Raw genomic sequence first — 21519 nt, 5'->3', positions numbered from 1 at the left:
TTTATTACCTTGAAAAAGTAATCCAAGAAGTTGTTACTGACTACAAATTTAGTAATGTAATTTGTAATCAGTACCAGATTACAATTCAGATCTAATCTACCCAGCATTGTTTATCAATTAACACAGAATAATATATAGGCCAAGAATAAAAACAATACAATCACTTAACTTTACATGTAGGGCCTATCATTTTTATTTATCCCAATTAATCTTTTTAATCAGTTCAGGCAACAAATTAGTTCACTGACTACTTGTTATTTTATTTTATATTTTTATATTATTTATTTATTGTTATATTTCTACCTATACTTTTCATTTTATTTTTCCCCTTCATTTTATGTAGCCTATCACTTTATACATGTCATAAAAAATGTTGACTCAACCTCAGTTAATCAAGTTATAATTTTGCTTTGAGACATTTAAATTACCTTGATAAAAATAAACATTTCTTTCAAATAAATACGTTTGTTGAGACAACAAAATAATCGACTCTCAAATTGCAAGTTTGCTTAAAAAATATATATTATTGTTTTTATTTAGTACTATAATTAATTATAAGTAAATTTATGTGACATATGTATGTAGTTATGTGAAGTAGCCTCTGAACAAGTGATAATTTTGCTATGCAAAGAAAGTATTAGCAACATCTGGTTGAGGAGGTGCCATATAGACCACACACACAAACCTCAGTTATGGTGACAATTAACAAACATCAAGTAAAGAAATAAGGTCTTAGCAGTTTGTTAATTCAACCTAAGTACAAGTTGATAGAATGAAAACATGTTTATGCACATGTTGCTGCAATGGAAAATGATGCACATGCCATGCACTGGAAAGTTTTGAAGGCTGAAAGCTGTCAACTCAGAAATGCATTTTGATACAGCTAAACATCAAAATATTTTTAGCAGTGTACTTATTGTCTATATGTTTGTCTATTTTAATATTCTATTATGGTTTGCTAATATTGTAAATGCCAGCAATCATGCCATTGAAGCTTTGACTTTGTTGACATTTCTGCAGATTACTTAACGCCAGAAGATGGCGACACAGTAAGTGGTTAGGGAATCGTTCACTCAATTCATTTCTTAAAAAAACACACAGAGTTGTTCACAAAGTGAGCGAAAACGCATTTGGTTGTAAACCCCGGTGGCAAATATATGCATAATTTAAATTTGCAAATTTTCACATGCAAAGAAAAGAGCTTTGCGCCCAACTCTTGTTACCACAGGTTTGCCAGTAGTACCAATTTTTTAGAACATATTTAGGTAGCCTACGAGTTTAGCATGTACGTGATGGTGATGCATCATTCAATAAATTATTATAGCACAGTTTATTAATTGTAGCACATCCAATTTATGGTATGGTAACTTGTTCAGATTTTATCTGTCATTTTTATATATATATATATACAGTATATAAATTGCAACAACATGTCAAATATTTTGTATATATAGCCTATAGGCTATATACAGGGTTGGGAGGGTTACTTTTGACATTTATTCACTACAGATTACAGAATACATGCTGTAAAATGTAATTTGTAATGTATTCCATTGGATTACTCAAAGTCAGTAAAGTATTCTAAATACTTTGGATTACTTCAGCACTGGTAGATTTTTTCACTTGTTTTGACTATAAAAATTCTGCCAGTACAGGAAGACAAAATACACATGTTAAAAATACATTCTCTGAAAAACCTAAATATCTTATGCAGTGTTGTTTCTAAAACAAGATGAATCTAATTGATCTTGTTTTAAGGATTTTTGGATATTTTTACAGGAAAACAATACAAAAATTAATATCAAGAATACGATTTTTGCCCTAATATCAAAGGTCTTACTAGAAAAAAATAAATTATGATCCAATGTGAATTTTCTTGATAAAAAAATATGATCGTGCCTGTTAATGTGCATGTAAAATGGCTAGAAATAGCATTGCAGCTTAGCGTAAAGCTGACAATTTACACAAGGTTTATTTCTATTTCTTCTGCTCCAAACATACTTCAAACTTACTTCTCTGTCTGCTCATATGAATGTAACACATCATAAGAAAGTGTTTCACTGCTGTTCAAATGCACTTTGGATCGCATCATTTGTATGTATAAATGTTTTCCATCTGAAAGAACTAAATATTAAATGAAACAAATGACAATAAAATGCAAAGTAATCTCTTCAGTAATCAAAATACTTTTAGAATGTAACTGTATTCTAAATACCAATGATTTAAACTGTAACTGTAGAGGAATACAGTTACTTATATTTTGTATTTTAAATACGTAATCCCGTTACATGTATTCTGTTACTCCCCAACACTGGTTATATATTCAGTTTTACACAGAAATATTTGACATTTTTTAAAATATTTGAATATCTGAAATTCTTATATTTTGAATATTTTGAATATTTGAAATATTTGTCTTATATCGATATCTGCCACGAAAGGCCCCAAATAAAAATTATTTATATTATATATAATGTTTAAATAATTATAATACATCAAATACATTACATTATTATGGTAGACCAGTAGAAAGCATTAATTAGACAATACAAAAAGTGGTTTTAGAAGGCAACGTGTTGTTCATTTTTATATCATTAAACGTGCCTTTCATTGGCCTATACTGTCCACAGCCATCCATTTTCCAATTAAATTCGTTAATCTGTGTGAGGTAGACTTTTTCTAGTTGTTGTCTAAGGAAAGGTACACATGGGTTTTGAGGCCGGTTTATTCTTAGATTGCGTCGCGAAAAGTTGCGCTCCGTCCAGCTGTGTTTGAACGCAAGAACGTTCAATATACTGTATGGTTTTCATGTAATTAATTGCACTGAATTAACGCGTTAAATCGACAATCCTAACACACACACATATGAACATTAATGAAAAGGACGCTATAATGTCGCGCACAGTCATAACAGAAACAGCCTTGAATTCTCTGATAAAAGCGTCTGCTAAATGACTACATTTAAATGTAAATTATTTCAAATTGATTGATTCCGTTCAATTAGCCAATTTAGGTTAGGTCTATGATGGATAGGTTACTTGAATTTAAATTTACATCTAATTCATGGAATTATCAACTCCATGAATTACAATAATTTTAACAACAAGGCAAAACCTTCTGCCCCAAGTGAATGGGCCATACACCAAGGGTGATGTACGTTTTCACTTCTAAATAAAAGCATTTTTTCCCTCCACAAATACAAATGAATGTATGTGCCCACAAAACCCCCATTAACAAATAGACATAAAACTTTTCATTTGCAACATAATAACAAAATTCACGCAGTCTATCACTATTACCCAATAAAAAGCAGATCATGTAACCTCAAAACTGTTCCGAGTAAACCAATTTTATCAGCGATGGTGTTCATATGAATTGTCAAATTTAAGAAGGGCACAGCCATTAAAAAAATAAAAAATAAAAAAATATGTTGAGATGAGAGGGGAGAAAGGGGACAAGCCGACTGGACAAGTCTTGTCCAATTTTTCCCTAGTCTTAAATAAAGAATTATAGGCTAGATTTTACCATAAACTCTGTTCAGTTGCGATCAGGCACCTACCTTTTTTCGCCGTTCAAAGTCATAACCATGTACACCGAACTGTATTGCAATAATCTCTGTGATTTGTCTTCTTAGTTCAAAGGTAACAGACTGAAAATATTATTATTATTTTTTTTTTTTTTTGGCAATTGTATATCAAAGGTGTGTCGACGTTGTAGGGTGTGGTAACAGGTGTAATTTGGTGACCGATCCCTATATCGCGCAGCAGACGCATTCTGGCGGTGTTATTCCATGTCAACAATAAAGGGTGTAAATAAAGTGCTGATTAATGTTAACATGAATGTAAAGAATTCGATTCAGTCAGAATACTAAAAGATGTTTCGGTTATGACAGGTTTTATCAGTTCCATAAAAGGTTTATATCAGATATATAGGTATATATATATATATATATATATATATATATATATATGTGTGTGTGTGTGTGTGTGTGTGTGTGTGTGTGTGTGTGTGTGTGTGTGTGTGTGTGTGGTCTGTAGAAATTGGCACTTATTTATTAATAAAGTGTTTAGAGGGTTTAAAAACTTGTTATGGCACATATAGTTTTGAAAAAGAAATTTCAAAAGGCTGAACTGTTGCTAACTCTATACAATAGCCTACATTCAATCATTTAATTTAAGAGATAGGGTCTTATCTTATTTGATGTGTACATAAGAAGTCTCACTAAATTATGGAGAGGGAAAAAAATGGAAATATTGCATGAATTAAAAATTGGCGACGTCTTCATGGCGACGCTAATAGGCATAAAAAACTATATGATTTTCACCTTTCCTCTTATAGGCATACCTGTCATTAAGAGATTACAAGATTTGACATCACAGAGAATGTGGAAAATACATTACATAATCATCAAATTGAAAATAATTTCCTAGAATATGATGGATATCAAAATTGTACAAAACTTTTTTCATAGCAACTTGCACATCACGTTGGCTTACCCTCTTTTGTCAAAAAATCCCTTATGGGCTAAGGAGTGATGTTATATTTAAGGTTTTAAATTTGGTTTGCACACAATATGTTCATATTGAAAGACAGATTTTCAATAAAATGATCCTTACTAGCTGCAAAGCTGCAAACTAATCTTAAGAGATTTAAAAAAATGTCTCTCTCTCTCTCTCTCTCTCTCTCTCTCTTTCTTTCTGGGTGTGAGTCCAAAGTTAGGACACCTGTTTCATGCCAATGCATAGACAGACAAACACAGAAGGACGTCTGTCACATTAAAAAAAGATTTCTTTTGCTCTCATATTTTATTGTTATATTGGTCTAGGGTGTGTCTAACACTCTTGGAATGTTTTATATAAATGCACATTCATACACAGAAACGTACGTAGACAAACCTTTTGAGGTTATCCAGAAAAGAAAATTACAATACAATTTTTATTAATGTGTATACAACAATAGGACTTGTTTTATCAGGATTAATCTTCCATGAAAAAAAGCCAATTTATTTGACCTTGTCATGCAAAAATGCTCCAGTGTTAATGGAAGCATAAATAAAGTTTGCCTCAACTAATCAAATATTTCTTAAACTTGTATTGTAACTTAGAGGGTTATTAAATAATGTAAGTATACTGTACCCTACTACAGCATATTTTCAAAGTGGATTGGCCTCACATAGACCCTACGAATTTTGACATGCATAACAAAAAGATAAACCTTTAAATAACAGTATCCCTATAAACTAATAATGATAACACTTTACAATATGGCTATATTTGATTACATAGGAAATGCATTAGGCATCATGAACTGACAATGAACAATATATTTTTACAGCATGTTAATCTTGGTAAATGTTAATTTATAAAAATACAATTATCCATGGTTAGTTCATGATGCATTAACTATTGTTAACAAATACAACTTTTCATTAAAAAAAAATGTATTAGTATATGTTTAAATTAAAAATAACAAATATTAAGAAAAACTGTGAAGTATTGTTCATTTTTAGTTCATGTTAACTTGAGTTAACTAATGTAAAGTGTAACCGTAATAATTGTTTACCAGTGTTTTGAGCTTTGAAAAAGCAAGTCCTGCTTCTGACCTAAAAAAAAAACAAATAAAAAAACAGATAAGAATAACTGAGATCTACATATAGATTAATAATTAAAACCTGTTATGACACTGTTATTTATTCTCTTATGTCAGTTAGAGCTTTTATCACTACATCTCTAGAAATGTCTAATTTGTCATTTATCTTCAAGGTTTTTGAATAGATTTTCTCCTTATATGATAATTTACAAAGTAAAACTGCAAACAGCCCAACTACAGCTGCAAACAGATTTCATTGCTATATACGGCAATAATTAATTGAAAGTACTTCTAACAACACCACTATTATGCTTCCTTTAAAAGCAAACTTTTGAAACTCCCATGAATACAAAACATTGGTTTTGATCATTGTTATTTTTTTATTTACTTTTTTTCCAAAGGGTAACTGACCACAGATAATATGCATAACTATTGCTGTCATTTTAGAGCTACACAGTTGGGTGTATAGAAAGTTTTTTAACAATAGAAACTGCTTCGAATTATTACTAACAATAGCTATGATTAATGCAGAAATGCTGTAGACTAGGGCTCTTCAACTAATTTTCACAGGGGCCAGATTATCCAGAAGAAAACTTGATGAGGTATACTTTCATTGTAACTAGCATGTTAACAAGAAAAACTAAACTTAACTGTTAATACTATGCATGTATTTTAAAATAGTCATGGGTATTCAATTAAAACATTTTAAGGTCTGTCCATATTCCTTATAAAGATCTAGCTGACCTCACACCCTCAACTAACAAATAGATTTTGAGTAACTTTACTTTGAAAATAAAAACACAATGTTAATTTTAACATTGTAGGGCTATTGTTTACAAATTATGAAAACTGACGAAGAGCATTTTGATCTGCTAAAGTCTGTATCTTTGACAAAATCAACCCACTTAAAAAAACAATGTAAATCTAATATACAACTTTTTGCATTAAATACATTTCAAACTGAAAGAAGAGAAAATGTCTGTTCTTCCTTTTTTTCTATTATCCTCCCATTTAATGAGGGGGAAATTAGCCTTTCCTTGTCATGCATATACTGTGATTTTGTGAAAGCCAGATATTTGTGCAGATAATCATTGCTAAACTGAGAAAAACAAAATTATTTAAAGATGTTCAGGACTGAGAACACTTACGCACATTTGTATATAGAACCAAACACAGTAAAGATATATGCATGGACACTGATTAAAATGATTCAGTGGGGTTGTTGAGTAGTGGGGAAAAAATGGGACATTTTCCAAAAATAAATCTATGTTTGTAAATGTACTTTCTTATTTTGATTACCTTACTTAGGCTAATATCCATTAGTTGCAAACATATGTTTTTTTTATGATTATGTGTCTTTACTGATATAACATTTAATTTATATTTACTTAAAAGACTTGACTGTTCGATTTGAATGCTGCAATTTGTTCTAAACAGCGGGAAACATGTCTCTACAGTGAACCTTTATGGGGCTTTTCCACTGCACGGTACAGCTCGACTCGACTTGACTCTGCTCACTTTTTGGGGGTTTTCCACAGTGGATAGTACCTGGTACCTGGTACTTTTTTTAGTACCACCTCGGTCGAGGTTCCAAGCCGAGCCGATACTAAATGTGACGTCAAAACCCTGCAGATCACTGATTGGTCAGAGAGAATCGTCACTACCAGCGTCACTGGATTTGTGACACGGGACATCAACCCGTTAGTTTTAAAGTTAGCAACAGCGATAGCAGTATCATTTGTTCATGTGACTTTCGAATTGTAAAAAGAAATGGCTGTGCACAAAACCACGCCGTGGTCAATAACTGAGGTGCAGACATTCCTCTCGTTAGTAGCCAAGGAGAGGATCCAACAAGAGCTGGATGAGGTGACATGAAATGAAAAAGTCTTTCAGGAAGTGTCTCAGCAGTTTTTGGCTGCACACAGCTACCACCGGACCTCCTACAGTGTAGGGAAAAGTTTAAAAAACTTAAAAGTGACTACAGAACCATCAAGGACCACAACAGATGGAGTGGTTTAAACAAAAGAAAGTAGAAGTGGTTTGACCAAATGGACGCTATCTATGGCAATAGACTGGTAAGCAATGGGAGGGAGAGTGCCCTGGACTCGGTGGAATCCCTGGAATCCTCCACGATGGAGGATGGTACGTTTTGTTACGTTAACTCTATATTCTGCTTGAAAGGTTCACTTTATTTAGTTGACCAGCTACTGGAAAGCTTGCTTCTAAAACAACCAGGACAATTTAACTGTAACACTTGTGTAAAATCACCATGCAACAACTGCTTTATGCAGCACAATGAGCTAGTAGCTAACAGCTAGCAGTCGTGCTATTGTTTATGGTCAGTAATGTTCTTGAGTTATTGTTGCTAATTTGTTTTATGCCGCAGTAATTCGTGCAATACAAGCAAATTGTACAAACTTTCTGTTTCAGTTTCAGATGTGTTTGTGTCACGTTTAAGATTATGTCACGGCAGTAGAGGCGGCGCAACTATGACGATCAGCCTATAATCCCACCCACATTGAGGCTGCACTAAACTGCAGTGGAAAAGCAAGCTCAGAAAAGTAAAGCGAGCAGAGTCAAGTCGAGTCGAACCGTAACGTGCAGTGGAAAAGTGCCACTAGATACATTTCTGTAATTTTAATTTGGCAGACATATCCAACCAGTGGATTTTGCAGTCTGAACTAGCAACTGCATGGATTTACATCCCAGGTATGGTCATCCACTTTTTATCTTAGACCAAATGCTGCAATAACTAAACTCACTGTGAAGTGTCTTGCTGTCTCTAATGTAGACATCTTATTGTTTTATTTGGATTTCTGCTTAAAAAGGGATGTTGCATTCATGTTGCAAGAGTTTATTCTACAAAGCCCTCCTGTGACTGATCTTAAAGTGAGATGATCAGCAAAAAAGACCTCTACACCACAAAACTGCAGGAAGGAAAACTAGCATGACCATGGATTTTCTCTACAAGGTATGTAATAACTGACTGACAGTTTGAAGATTTAGTAACATCTGTAGGAACGAGGCATGAGAAGGAGGATCTAAGTGCAGGCTTTTATTAATAAAACTCAGAAAAGTAAACACACGTAACTCAAAACATAACAGAAGAATAAACCAAACATCCATACAGGTTTAACAACTGACCAAGACAGAGGGAACATGAGGGCAATATATACAGTACACAGACAAGGGAACACATGACAAAGACAACAAATTACAAGATTTAACTAATAACAAGACTACTAAACAGGAACCAATAATAAAACAGAACTGATAACAAGTTAACAAGACAATAAACCAATGAGAACTAGACACATGAACATGAGGGAAACAGGATATCACAAGACAAGTAAAACACAGAACTACAAAGTCTTAAATACACCTAGCAACCTCTAGTGGCCGCTAGGGAAAATGTCCCAAGTGTAACATAGCCCTACCCCTTAAGGAGTGACTCCTTGTGATCCTAAACATAACACAAAAAAATTGTTCATGGGAGGAGCAGGACATCATGGAACCGGCAGTCCAAGAAAGCACGTTGGAAATGAGATGGCAAAACGGACCAGGCGGAGCGAACGGGGAGTCCAAAGACCGATGTGAACCAGGAGACCAAGCAGGTCAGGGCAGATCAGGTGGACGGTCAGGAGACCTGGGAGACCAGGGCAGATCAGGTGCACGGTCCGGAGACCAAGGAGGCCAGGGCAGATCAGGCAGTTGGCCAGAAGACCAAGGAGACCAGGACGGAGCCAGTGGCCAGGGAAGAGGTTCCAGGAAGGGAGCGGGGTCCGGCGGTTTGGGAGGTGGCTCCAGGAAGGGAACGGGGTCTGGCGGTTTGGTAGACGGCTCCAGGAAGGGAACTGGCGGAGGATCGGGAGATCAGGACGGAACTGGCAGAGGGTCAGAAAACCAGGACAGAACTGGCAGAGGGTCAGGAGACCAGAACAGAACTGGAAGAGGGTCAGGAGACTAGGACGAAACTGGCAGAGGGTCAGGAGACCAGGACGGAACTGGCAGAGGGTCAGGAGGCAGGGCCGCAGGAGGCGGAGGCCCAGGGGATGGAGCTGCTGAAGATAGGTACTCAGAGGAAAGAGCTACCAGGGATGGAGGCTCAGCAGATGGAGCCAGAGGTGGAGCGGGTGGAGCCACAGGAGGAGCAGGGAATTGAGACTCAGGGGGCGGAAACAGAGGTGGAGCGGGCGGAGCCACAGGAGGAGCAGGGAATTGAGACTCAGGGGGCGGAAACAGAGGTGGAGCGGGCAGGGCTGCTAGAGAAACCGGCGGAGCCACAGGAGGAGAAGTCTCAGGAGCGGAAGGAGCCACTGGAGGAGGAGTCTCAGGAGGAGTGGGCGGAGCCTTGAAAGGCTCAGAGGGTGGAGCCGTGGAAGGTTCAGAGGGCTCAGAGATCAGAACTGCTGCGGACTCAGACAGCAAGGCACTAGGGGACTCGGAGAGCTCAGAGGCCAGAGAAGCGGGGGATTCAAGGGGCAGAGTCGTGGAAGACTCGAGGTGCAGAGCTTTGGAAGACTCGGGGAACTGGACAGGCTCGTTGACAGCTTCTGGGAACTGGACAGGCTAGTCGACAGCCTCTGGGAACTGGACAGGCTAGTCGACAGCCTCTGGGAACTGGACAGGCTAGTCGACAGCCTCGGGGAACTGGACAGCCTCGTTGACAGCCTCGGGGAACTGGACAGTGTTGTCGACAGCCTCGATGAACTGGACAGCCTTGTCGACAGCCTCGGGGAACTGGATAGGCTCATCAACGACCACCGTGTTCAGGAGTGCTGGCAGCGACTGGGAAACGGCCTCCGTGGCCAGGAGTGCTGGCAGTGACAGGGAAATGGCCTCCAGGGCCGTGGGCACTGGCAGTGATAGGGGAGCGACCTCCATGGTCGTGAGCACAGGCAGTGGCAGGGGAATGGTCTCCATGGCCATGGGCAATGGCAGTGACAGCAGAACGGCCAGCATGGCTGTGAACACTGGCAGTAACTGGGGAGCAGGAGACCTTCTCCTCCTCCTCCTCTTCTGGATTGCCGGGGGCACTGCTGTGGGAACAGCCTCAGTGGCCAAGGACGTTGGCACTGGAAGGAGCGAGGCTTCAGGTGCTGGCTCTGGGACGGGCGAGGTTTCAGGCACTTGCTCTGGGACGGGAGAGGCTTCAGGCACTGGCTCTGGGACGGACGAGGCTTCAAGAATTGGCTAGTTGACTGTGACAGGTGTGGGCACTGGCTCGTTGACTGTGGCAGGCATGGACGCTGGCTCGTTGATTGTGGCTGGCATGGGTGCTGGCTTGTTGACCATGGCAGGCGTGGGCACCGGCTCATTGATTGTGTCAAGCGTGGGTGCTGGCAGCAGCATGGGATTACTGCCATGACCCACAGTATAAGGGGAGAATGCATAGTCAATGAATTCAACATCAAAAGATCACATCTGCCTCCTGGCAGACATGACTTCACTGGTTCGCTGAGTCTGAACCGATAACAGTCCTTGAATTCAGTCCTTGAAATCTCCCCAATTGAGAACCTGAGCGAGACCGTAGAACTGCTCGGTATACTGCTCGATGGTCCCCTCTCCCTGTTTGAGATCAAACAGACAAAAAGCCACTAGATCCATAGTAAGGGTCAATTGTTCTATAACATCTGTAGGAACGAGGCATGAGAAGGAGGATCTAAATGTAGGATTTTATTCATAAAACTCAGAAAAGTAAACACATGTCACTCAAAACCTAACAGAACAAACCAAACATCCATACAGGTTTAACAACTGACCAAGGCAGAGAGAAAAGGAGGGCAATATATACACAGACAAGGGAAACACATGACAAAGACAACCAATGAAAAGACTTAACTAATAACAAGATAACAAGACTACTAAGCAGGAACCAATAACAAAATAGAACTGATAACAAGTTAACAAGACAATAAACCAATGAGAACAAGACACATGAACATGAGGGAAATAGGATATCACAAGACTAGACAAGAAAACACAGAACTACAAATTAAAACTCTTAAATACACCTAGCGACCTCTAGTGGCTGCTAGGACAAATGTCCCAAGTGTAACAGAATTAAAGGTTTAGTTCACCCAAAAATGAATAATTTACTCAACATCATACTGTATTGTTCTTTTATGCATTCAATGAAAGTAAATGGCAAATGAGGCTCTTATCAATTCTTTGATGTCCTTTGGAAATTTCCCTTGGAAAAAATTCTAATTGAACTAGTAGCTAACAATTTTTGCTTAACAATGTCACTTAACTGTATATATGGCTACATGCAGAGTTATCTGGTTAGAATATTCAAATTAAGGGTAAAGAGTGATACTCAGCCTTTGTAGCGAAGATTCAGTAGCACGGCCAGCTTACACAGCCTTTCATTTCCTTCTTTCAGGGAACCAGGGTGACAGTCGTAACCTTATTGTTCACTTTCAAGTCAGTCATTTCGATGCTGTGTCATAGCTGACACAACAGGAAATGTATACCATCACACTGTGCTACTGATTCACATGCGCAATGATGCCTACTAGCCAATAGGGTAAATAAAAACACAGACAAAGTCTCCTCTTGATATCAGAATAGGAAGGGAGTAGCAAATTGATAAATGGATGGATATACATGGCGATGACATTATAGCTCGGATAGCTCAACATCGCAGGATGCATTAAATCACTAACATGTGTGAATATGAATACAAGGCCACTAGCCAGATGGGCAGTAAATCTTGACATAAAGTGAGCGCTGATTGAGGCTTATGGGATATAAATAACCTGGTAGGGGCAGTGGTGGCTTGGCAGTTAAGGCTCTGGGTTACTGACTAGATGGTCAGGGGTTCAAGCCCCGACACCGCCACGATGCCACCGTTGGGCCCTTGAGCAAGGCCCTTGACCCCATCTGCTCCAGGGGCGCTGTATCATGGCTGACCCTGTGCTCTGACCACAGCTTGGCTGGGATATACAAAAACGAGGGGCAGTGGTGGCTCAGCGGCTAAGGCTCTAGGTTACTGATCAGAAGGTTGGGGGTTCAAGCCCCAGCACTGCCAAGTTGCCACTGTTGGGCCCTTGAGCAAGGCCCTTGACCCTATCTGCTCCGTATCATGGCTGACCTGGGATATGTGAAAAAAAGAATTTCACTGTATATGTGCAAATGTGGGATATATAATTATAATTAATTATATAGTAAGCAGCAAAATACACAGATTAACTCCTTCACAGTAAGAACCTGGGAAGAGATAGAAGTGACATCCAGGTTATAAAATCTAGCAAAAGTGCTAGAGGAAGCCCAATCTGTAGCTAGGCAGATGTCTTCTAGGGAAACACATTAGACAATGCCCATGAAGAGGCCATGTCTCTAGTGGAGTGATCTTTAATACCAATAGAGTACTGTATGCCTTGCGAGCACAATAGCATCTTTGATCCAATGTGAAAGCCTTTTTATGGAAATGGCTAAACCCTCAAAGTGACCTGCGATGCTGGCAATGTGCTGATTTGACAGCCTCATTTGCCTCGTACGATCGACATACACTGATGAGCCAAAACATTATGATCACTCACAAGTGAAGCAAATAACATTGATCATCTCCTAACAAGGCCATATATCAAGGTCTGGGTAGATTAGATGGTAAGCAAACAATCAATTCTCGTTGTTAACGTGTTGAATGCAGGAGAAATGGGCAAGAGTAAAGACCTGAGTGACTTTGACAAGGGCCAAATTGTTATGGCCAGATGACTGGGTAAGAGCATCTCTGAAACGACAAGGCTTGTGGGGTGCTCCCCATCAGCAGTGGTGAGTACCTACTGATAGTGGTCCAAGGACAGTCAAACCACAAACCGACAACAGGGTGTTGGGCACCCAAGGATCATCGATATGCAAGGGCAACGAAAGCTATCCCACCTGGTCCGAACCGACAGATGGTATACTGTGGCACAAATCAGAAAATTTTAATGATGGTTACGGGAGAAATGTGTCACAACACACAGTGCATCGCACCCTGTGGGATGACAACAAGCCGGTGGAGGGAGTGTGATGCAATGGGCAATGTTCTGCTGGGAAACCCTGGGTCTGGCCCTTCATGTGGACGTCAATTTGACACGTGCCACCTACCTTCACATCATTGCAGACCAGGTACACCCCTTCATAGCAATGTTATTCCTTGATTGCAGTGGTCTCATTCAGCAGGATAATGCACCCTGCCACACTGCACACATTGTTCGGGACTGGTTTGAGGTACATGATGAAGAGTTCAAGGTGTAGACCTGGCCTCCAAATTCCCCAGATCTCAATCTGATTGAGCAGGTGTGGGATGTGCTGGACCAACAAGTCCGATCCATGGTGGCTCCACCTCACAACTTATAGGACTTGTAGGATCTGCTGCTTATGTCTTGGTGCCAGATATCACAGAACACCTTCAGGGGTCTTGTAGAGTCCATGCCTTGGTGGGTCGGTGCTGTATTGGTGGCACGCAGAGGACCAAATGCATATTAGGCAGGTGGTCACAATGTTTTGGCTCATCGCTGTATGCACGTAGCGCCCTTATGGGACATAATTTGTGCAGCCTCTCCACCTCGTCCAAAACAAATGGGGGAGGGGAGATAGCCTGAAGGGTAATAACCTGCGCCCTGAAGGGAATGGCCAAAATTTTGGCACATATACTTTTCCTGGGTTTGAGAACGGCTCTCGATAAGCCCAGTCCAAACAAGAGTTGTCGACCATCAACTCTTGAAGGTCCCTGATAGGTTTCACTGAAGCCAAAGCGAGAAGTACTGCAGTCTTTAATGAGATTACATGTAAACTCACTGTATCTAATGGCTCAAACGTCGGGCCTGTGAGTGCTTTTAACACAAGCGCCAAGTCCCAATCGCATCAAAAGCTCTATTAACTCTGGAAACCATAGGCAGTTGGGCCATTCTGGCACATATAGCAAGACAGTTTCCTTGTCTTCCCCTATTTTGTACAACACTTGCTGAAGTAAGTGGACGGGAGGGAGCGCATACTTGCGTCCCGCTGGCCATTTGTAAGCTAGAGCATTCAGGCCCAGTAGAGCATGATTTAGGGAGTACCACAGGCAACAATGTGTTGTCTCCAGGTATGCAAATAGATCTATCATCCCCAAATAGATCTCATATCATCAGAGATGTCTGAGGGTGAAGTTTCCATTCTCCTTGTATAATGATAATGATACAATTCTAGTGAACTGTAACGTGCATCGCACTTATCGATAAGAGATGTTTCTCACACCAGAGTAGGAGTTGATGCAGCAAGTTCATCATTGGGCATGATCAAACTCCCCCTTGACAATTTATGTATGCCACAACCACGGTGTTGTCTGTTCGGATCAGACATGAAAACCCCAGATGACTGGCCATCAATGCTAGAAATACATGGCAATTTCAAATTTTATGAATGTACGAGGAGCTAGAGACAAGCCGAAGGGTAGATCTTCGAAGGCGAATCTTATGGTGAGGAGCTATGTGTACATGAAAGTATGCATCTTTCAGATCGGTGGGACAGACGTGGGATAGAATTTGCTTCTGAGTAACAATCTTGAATGGAAACTTAGCGAGCGTCCAGTTGAAGAGTCTCAAAAACAAAATTGGACGTAATCTGATTTTGGTAAGCCGCAGAAGGAATATAGCGGGAGGTGAGGGGGTGGCTTCGGCTTTCAGAATGAAAACAAGATGAGAAAAGCATCTTGAGATTCATGCATTCACAGTGTACACAATCAGCCTCAATGAGCGCTGCTTTACATAAAACAGTGCTCGTGCCCGCCAGACAGGGAAATATGCTTGTTTTCATGTGCTTGTGGAAACATTTGCAAAACGGCATCTTTAAAAAGACGTCGTTAAGCAAACGGCTCTTTTATGCTTATGGACAGTAGTTACATACAAAGTAAAAGCAGTAGCCTTTATGAATATGCTTCAATAATTCAAAGGATACTCTACCGTAGTGTCACGTTTGTGTTTTGTTCTTGTTTTCATGTCTTTTATTTTGGAAGTTTAGTTCCTGTTTTATAGTCATGTGATTTCCTGTTTCCTCATGTGTTCCTGGTCATCCTGGTCTGTTTCCCTCCATGTTCATGTGTCTTGTTTTCATTGGTTTATTGTCTTGTTAACTTGTTATCTTGTTTATATTTCTGTCTGTTTATTGGTTGTCTTGTTACCCTTGCCCATGTATTTATACCCTCATGTTTGCCATGGTCCTTTGTCAGGAATTGTGTTAATGTAACGTTGTTTGGATGTCAGGTCAAGTCAAGTCTAGTTTAGTTCATGTTTATGTTTGTGTTCACAGTTTTTGGATTACACTTTATGAATAAACTGCACTTGGGTTCTTCACATCATCATCGTCTTCGTCTGCCTGTCATTGCCTGCCAGCTTTGTTACATGTAGAGGCACAACATGCCGTAGACAATAATCCGCTTGCTGGTGAAGCAGTGAAATGGCAAAACGAGGGCTCGTCCATCCGCTGACACACAGGAGGAAATTCCACACCCTGTCATTCTATGGTGAAACATAGTAAAGTGGTGATCCTTCTGTAGATGAATATTTGATCCACCCACTGTGAAGATGCAGATCTTGATGCCGATTCTAGTAGAGAAGTCCAATGGCGTCCAGAGTACGAGAGAGTTATTGGTACCCTGAAGGACAAAATTCTGACCTGATAGCACTGCATGCCACCATATATACACCTGATGGTGCGCACAATGGAGGTGGAGCACAAAGCGCTATCTGCCAACAAAACTTGGCATGATTTAAAAGAGTTTCAGAGATTGGTTATAACTGCAGAGATAACCCCATAGCATCAGCTATGACGTAGCATCGAAATGACCGACTTGAAAGGGAACCACAACAGAATGTATCAGCACTGTTTTATATTGGTTATCGATGTGGTTATTAAGGTGCAAGTTGTTGTTATGCGCAAGTATCTGTATTTTATGTGAGAATCTTGTCTTGTCGGTAACAGATGAAATCTTGAACTAAGATGATTAGAACAACTATGAACTGTTTGTAATACCTTACAAAGGATATCTACCAACCAAGTTCTCATATTATTCCAGTCAAGGCCAGAAGAGTATAGACTTGGGGGTGGCTAGGTGACTGAGTGGCATATTCAGAGGAAGGGTTTGGAGCTAAAACCTGGCAAACAAGTTGGAGCAGCAGGCTTAGTTACACTTGTACAAGCCAACTACTCCCTGGCTCTGTTAATAATGTCTAAATACTGTAAAATTTCACATTTAAGCTCTGTAATCACAACCAACTAAAACATTTCTAGGACAGTCTAGAGTGAATCATGTCTACAGTTGCAATTGAAATTATTCACCATTCCCACAGTCAAGCATGGAGGTGGGTCAGTCCTGTTATGGGGGTGTTTTGTGGCTGCAGGAAACGGCTATCCTGACTATGTAACTGACACCATGGATTCTTTCAGGTATCAGGCCATTTTGGCATGAAAAATGTGATGCCTTCAGTGTGTAAATTGAAGCTTGGTGATCACTGGACTTTCCAGCAAGACAATAACACCAAGGATACATCCAAGTTGTCCAAAATCTGGTTCAGGGATAGGTCGTGGAATGTCCTTAAATGGCCCTTTCAGTCCATCATTCAAATCCCATTGCAAACCTTTGCTGGGATTTCAAGGAAGCAGTGGCAGCACAGAAACCAAAGAATGTCAATGAGCTGGAAGCTTTTGCTCATGAGAAATATGTAAAAATTCTAATAGAGAGGTGTCCGAAGCCTGAGAACATTTACCTGAAACATGTATTTGCTGTTATTAAGGATAAAGGATGCTCCACAAATGATTGACTTTGGGGGTTGAATATTTTTGACATGACATTTGTGGAGAGAATTAGTTATTTTTTATTTGACAATTTGGGTAAACTGAACTCTTTGTTCTCAAAATCACTCAAATGTGTATTAAAAACTTACTGTTTATTGAGGTTTTAGTTTATGTGTTTTAATTCACATCACCAGAATGTATTGCTGGTCAGGGGGGTTGAATAATTTTGATTGCAACTCTACATTTCTTTTAGGAATTTACATATTAGGGCTTGTAGCTCCTGATTCTCATCTCTGAGCTCCTTGACCTTTCTTCATTAAATTAAAATCATTAAATTATTTGATTTATGTCAATTTCTTCTTGATTTGAAGCATACGTGACAGTATATGTAAATAAATGTACAGGGACCAAAAACAAAATGTTTTTCATTTCGGTTCGTTCTGAGCAAAAACTGTATTTTTTAAAATACATTTCATTTCGGTTCGTTCTGAGCAAAAACTGTATTTTTTCGTTCTGGTTCAGAAGTTCTGCAGCCTCCTTTCAAAAAGGTTACCGGTTAGAGCAAAATAAAAGAATGGTTAAAAACGTTCTTTTACAAATGACAATACTCTGCACTAAGGGGTGGGTGAAATTCCAATTGCAGTGTTGCCAGATCTCACAAGATAAACAAGTGACCTGTTCTGTAAAAACAAGCCCAAAATAAGCTAAAATAAGCAATAATTGATTTTCCTGTGTGGTGGATTTATCAGCATAGAAATCATAACAAGCAGTTAATTAACAGTAAAGTATAGTTTTATTTACAGATCTGCTTCTGAGTCAAAACCTGGCTGCATCAAATCTGTATTAATGCATCATATCTAGCAATAATTCAGTGAAGACTTGGAAACAACTGAGAAATGTACTTTTTTTTACCTCTAAGAAGGTTTTCCTTGTACGTGGATAAGCCGTGCATGTATATATTGTAATTATGTTAAAAAGGTTTTCATTCACAGAATGCGACATCCACAACTGTGTGAAGCAGTTTCTTTCAGGATTAAAGCATGTGTTTAATTTTTTCAGGCAACATGAAGTGGTGTAGTTCCAAAATGTACTGTGATAAACCCTTTGACCTTTAATTTAATGAAAAAATGAACAGAATAAAACTAAATGGTTATAACCGGTTACCAGGATTTAAAAATAACGTTCCCTGTCTGTCACTCACTCGACGTTGTGTGGATGTAGTGACACTAGGGGTTCGATCTTGAGAGCCCCAATCACCTTTGCTTAAAATAGAAAAGGCCAATGAGAATTGGCGAGTGGAATTTTCATGCCACTCTCCGCCCCGGACATGCGGTATAAAAGGAGATGGCGTGCACCACTCATTCAGATTTTTTCTTCGGAGCCGAATGCATGTTGTGTTCGTCCTCTCACCTTTCGCTACGCTGCTGGATTCTTACAGCACATATCAGCAGTCACCCTCGTGTTGTGCTTCCCCTGGGCGCTTTGTCAGATGAGTCTGCGGGTGCTAAAAGAACTTGCGCAAATGCTTGGCATCTTTTTAAAGATGTCTTTCCACGTTTGCGCTATTGGATGTGGCCGTTATCTCTCCCCTCCGGATACCCATGAAATCTGTCTCGAGTGCTTGGGGCGCCAGCACGCCAAAGCGGCTTTCGTGGAAGGGTCGTGTTCTCATTGCGAGAACATGCCCATGAGAACGTTGCGGTCATGTCTCATTTCCTTCTTCATGAAGCAAGGAACCACCGCGGCTGCTCCCCAACCTGCTGAGGGAGAAGGGCATATGCATTCTCAACTATCTCAATGACTGGCTAATCCTAGCTCACTCGCGAGATCTATTGTGCACACAGGGACCTTGTGCTTCAGCACCTCGGCCTTGTCATTGCTGTGTCCAGTTCATGCCCTGTGAATCTATCTGGACCGCACGCAGAGCTTTAGACGCTCTGAGCAGCTCTTTGTCTGTTTTGGAGGACAGCAGAAGGGGAAAGCTGTCTCCAAGCAGAGGCTGGACCATTGGATTGTGGATGCCATTTCTCTCGCATACCAATCTCAGGATTGCCATGCACCTTGGGAGTCCGGGCGCACTCCACTAGAGGTGTTGTGTCCTCCTGGGCACTGGCAAGGGGGGTCTCTCTAGCAAACATATGCAGAGCTGCGGGTTGGGCTACACCCAATACCTTTGCGAGGTTTTATAACCTATGCATAGACTCGGTTTCGACCCGAGTGTTACGCGGTAACCGCAGGTAGACCGGGCGGCCGGTTGGGTGTACCGCTTGCATTGCGCCGTTCCCCTTTTTCAAAGGTGATAATGTGCGCCTTTTTGTCCACAACAGTTCCCCGTATCTGGTGAACCCCGGACGCCTCTCTAATTCTTAAGCACTGTTCAGTGACGAACTCGGCGGAGGAGTAACGGCACCAGGCCCAGTACTCGTGGTATGCCCCTTTTCAGGTGAGCCCATGTGCTCGGGCTCAGTGCTCCATGCATGGTGATTCCCCCTTGGTAATCCCATATGATGAGTTTCCACTATTCAGTTTTCCCTTAGGTGAACACTGTGTTTCCCCTTGCCAGATCTTTCTCTGCCTCAGCCACTGTGGCTGCATATCCTCTCTGTGGATAGGATCCTCCGGTGGTATCATTCCATATGTGAACCATGTGAGGTATTCTCCATATGTTAACCTCCCTCTGGCAGGATGTGGTCTCCGTAGTGCCCTCCCTCCTGGAGAGGGAAGAGCACTTCTCAGCGCTTTTCTAGAAAGTGCTCGGTGGGAAATTGCTTAACAGCAAATCAGGAAAGGCTCCGCTGGTAGCCTCCTTGGGTAAATTCTCCCCCCCTACTTGCTTTGTTACTGTTAGCTCACAAGCTAACCTGTTAGCCTATTAGGTTTGTAGATGGCTAACTTCTTCTCCTCTTTATTTTCATCACATATCTCCTCACTGTTGCCACCTAGTGAGACAGTGGTATGATTGTATTTTATAGAACTGTTGTGGAATATGTAATAATTTTACAAACTTTTCATTTGTTTAATCTTTGTGGTTAGAGTAGGTTTAGGGGTAGGGATAGGTGTAGGGTTGCTGCCTCCAAATAACCAACAAACACAGTGTATGGATGTGACATCCAACTCTCGCAAGACTTAAAGCTGAAGTATGCAACTTTTTCAGTGTTAAAATACTTTCTTCTATCACAGCTTAATATCCAACTCCAACTGTAAGACATGGGATGCTTAATTGGCCACTGCCTGAACCTTGGACTTAGGATGAATCTCACCGAAATGAGCTGCCACAAGCTGCCAGTCGAACTGCAGTGCACCTCACTGACCTCTGCCTGCATCACCTTGGTCAAAGGATGGACTACAGTCTTAAAATTGAATACACAGATAATAAATTAAATTAATAACTAAAGCCTTAATCAGCCAAATAACAAAGGATAGTGCACCTATGTGAACTTCTGCAGTTAGTCCAGGATGGACTTCAAAGACATTAGTAACTAATCTTATAGTTCATACAAAATCTTTTTGTTTAAACATTGACCCTTAACAATTATTTCATTTACTTATTTAATCCATGACTTGTACTACATATAAATAATGAATATTGCCATTATATTCATGCTTGCCAGAGGGGAACTGGCCCCCACAGTGAGCCTGGATTCCCCCAAGGTTATTTTTCTCAATTAACCAATATCTTATGGAGTTTTGTGTTCCTTTCCACAGTCGCTTTTAGCTTGCTCACTAGGGGTCTAATTACAATTATTATTATTTACTTATTTAATTATTATTATTTTATTATTTGTTTTCTTTCTAAGACACAATTTATAATCACGTTTTTATCAAACTGTACAATGATTACTCTGAAATTACAGATATTACAGTATGATTTTCTGTAAAGCTGTTTTGAAACAATGTGTGTTGTGAAAGCACTATACAAATAAATATGATTTGACTAAACATCTGCTAAACATCTTAAAAAGATCAGATTTACAAACATTCTAAACTATAAAAGTTTTCAAAACATCTGCTGAATGTCTTGACATCCAAGAACTAGTTATTGACAGAGTATGTCTCATTGACATATTGCAGATGAGCAAACAAAGTAAAAAATAAATGTCTCCCAGATATAAACAGACACATCAAAATACATCTGGGAGATGAACGTGTGCTATCAGGCATGTTAAC

This window comes from Myxocyprinus asiaticus, chromosome 7, assembly GCF_019703515.2.
Source record: "Myxocyprinus asiaticus isolate MX2 ecotype Aquarium Trade chromosome 7, UBuf_Myxa_2, whole genome shotgun sequence".
NCBI classification, from domain to species: domain Eukaryota; kingdom Metazoa; phylum Chordata; class Actinopteri; order Cypriniformes; family Catostomidae; genus Myxocyprinus; species Myxocyprinus asiaticus.
Note: the sequence above shows the minus strand (reverse complement) of the source record.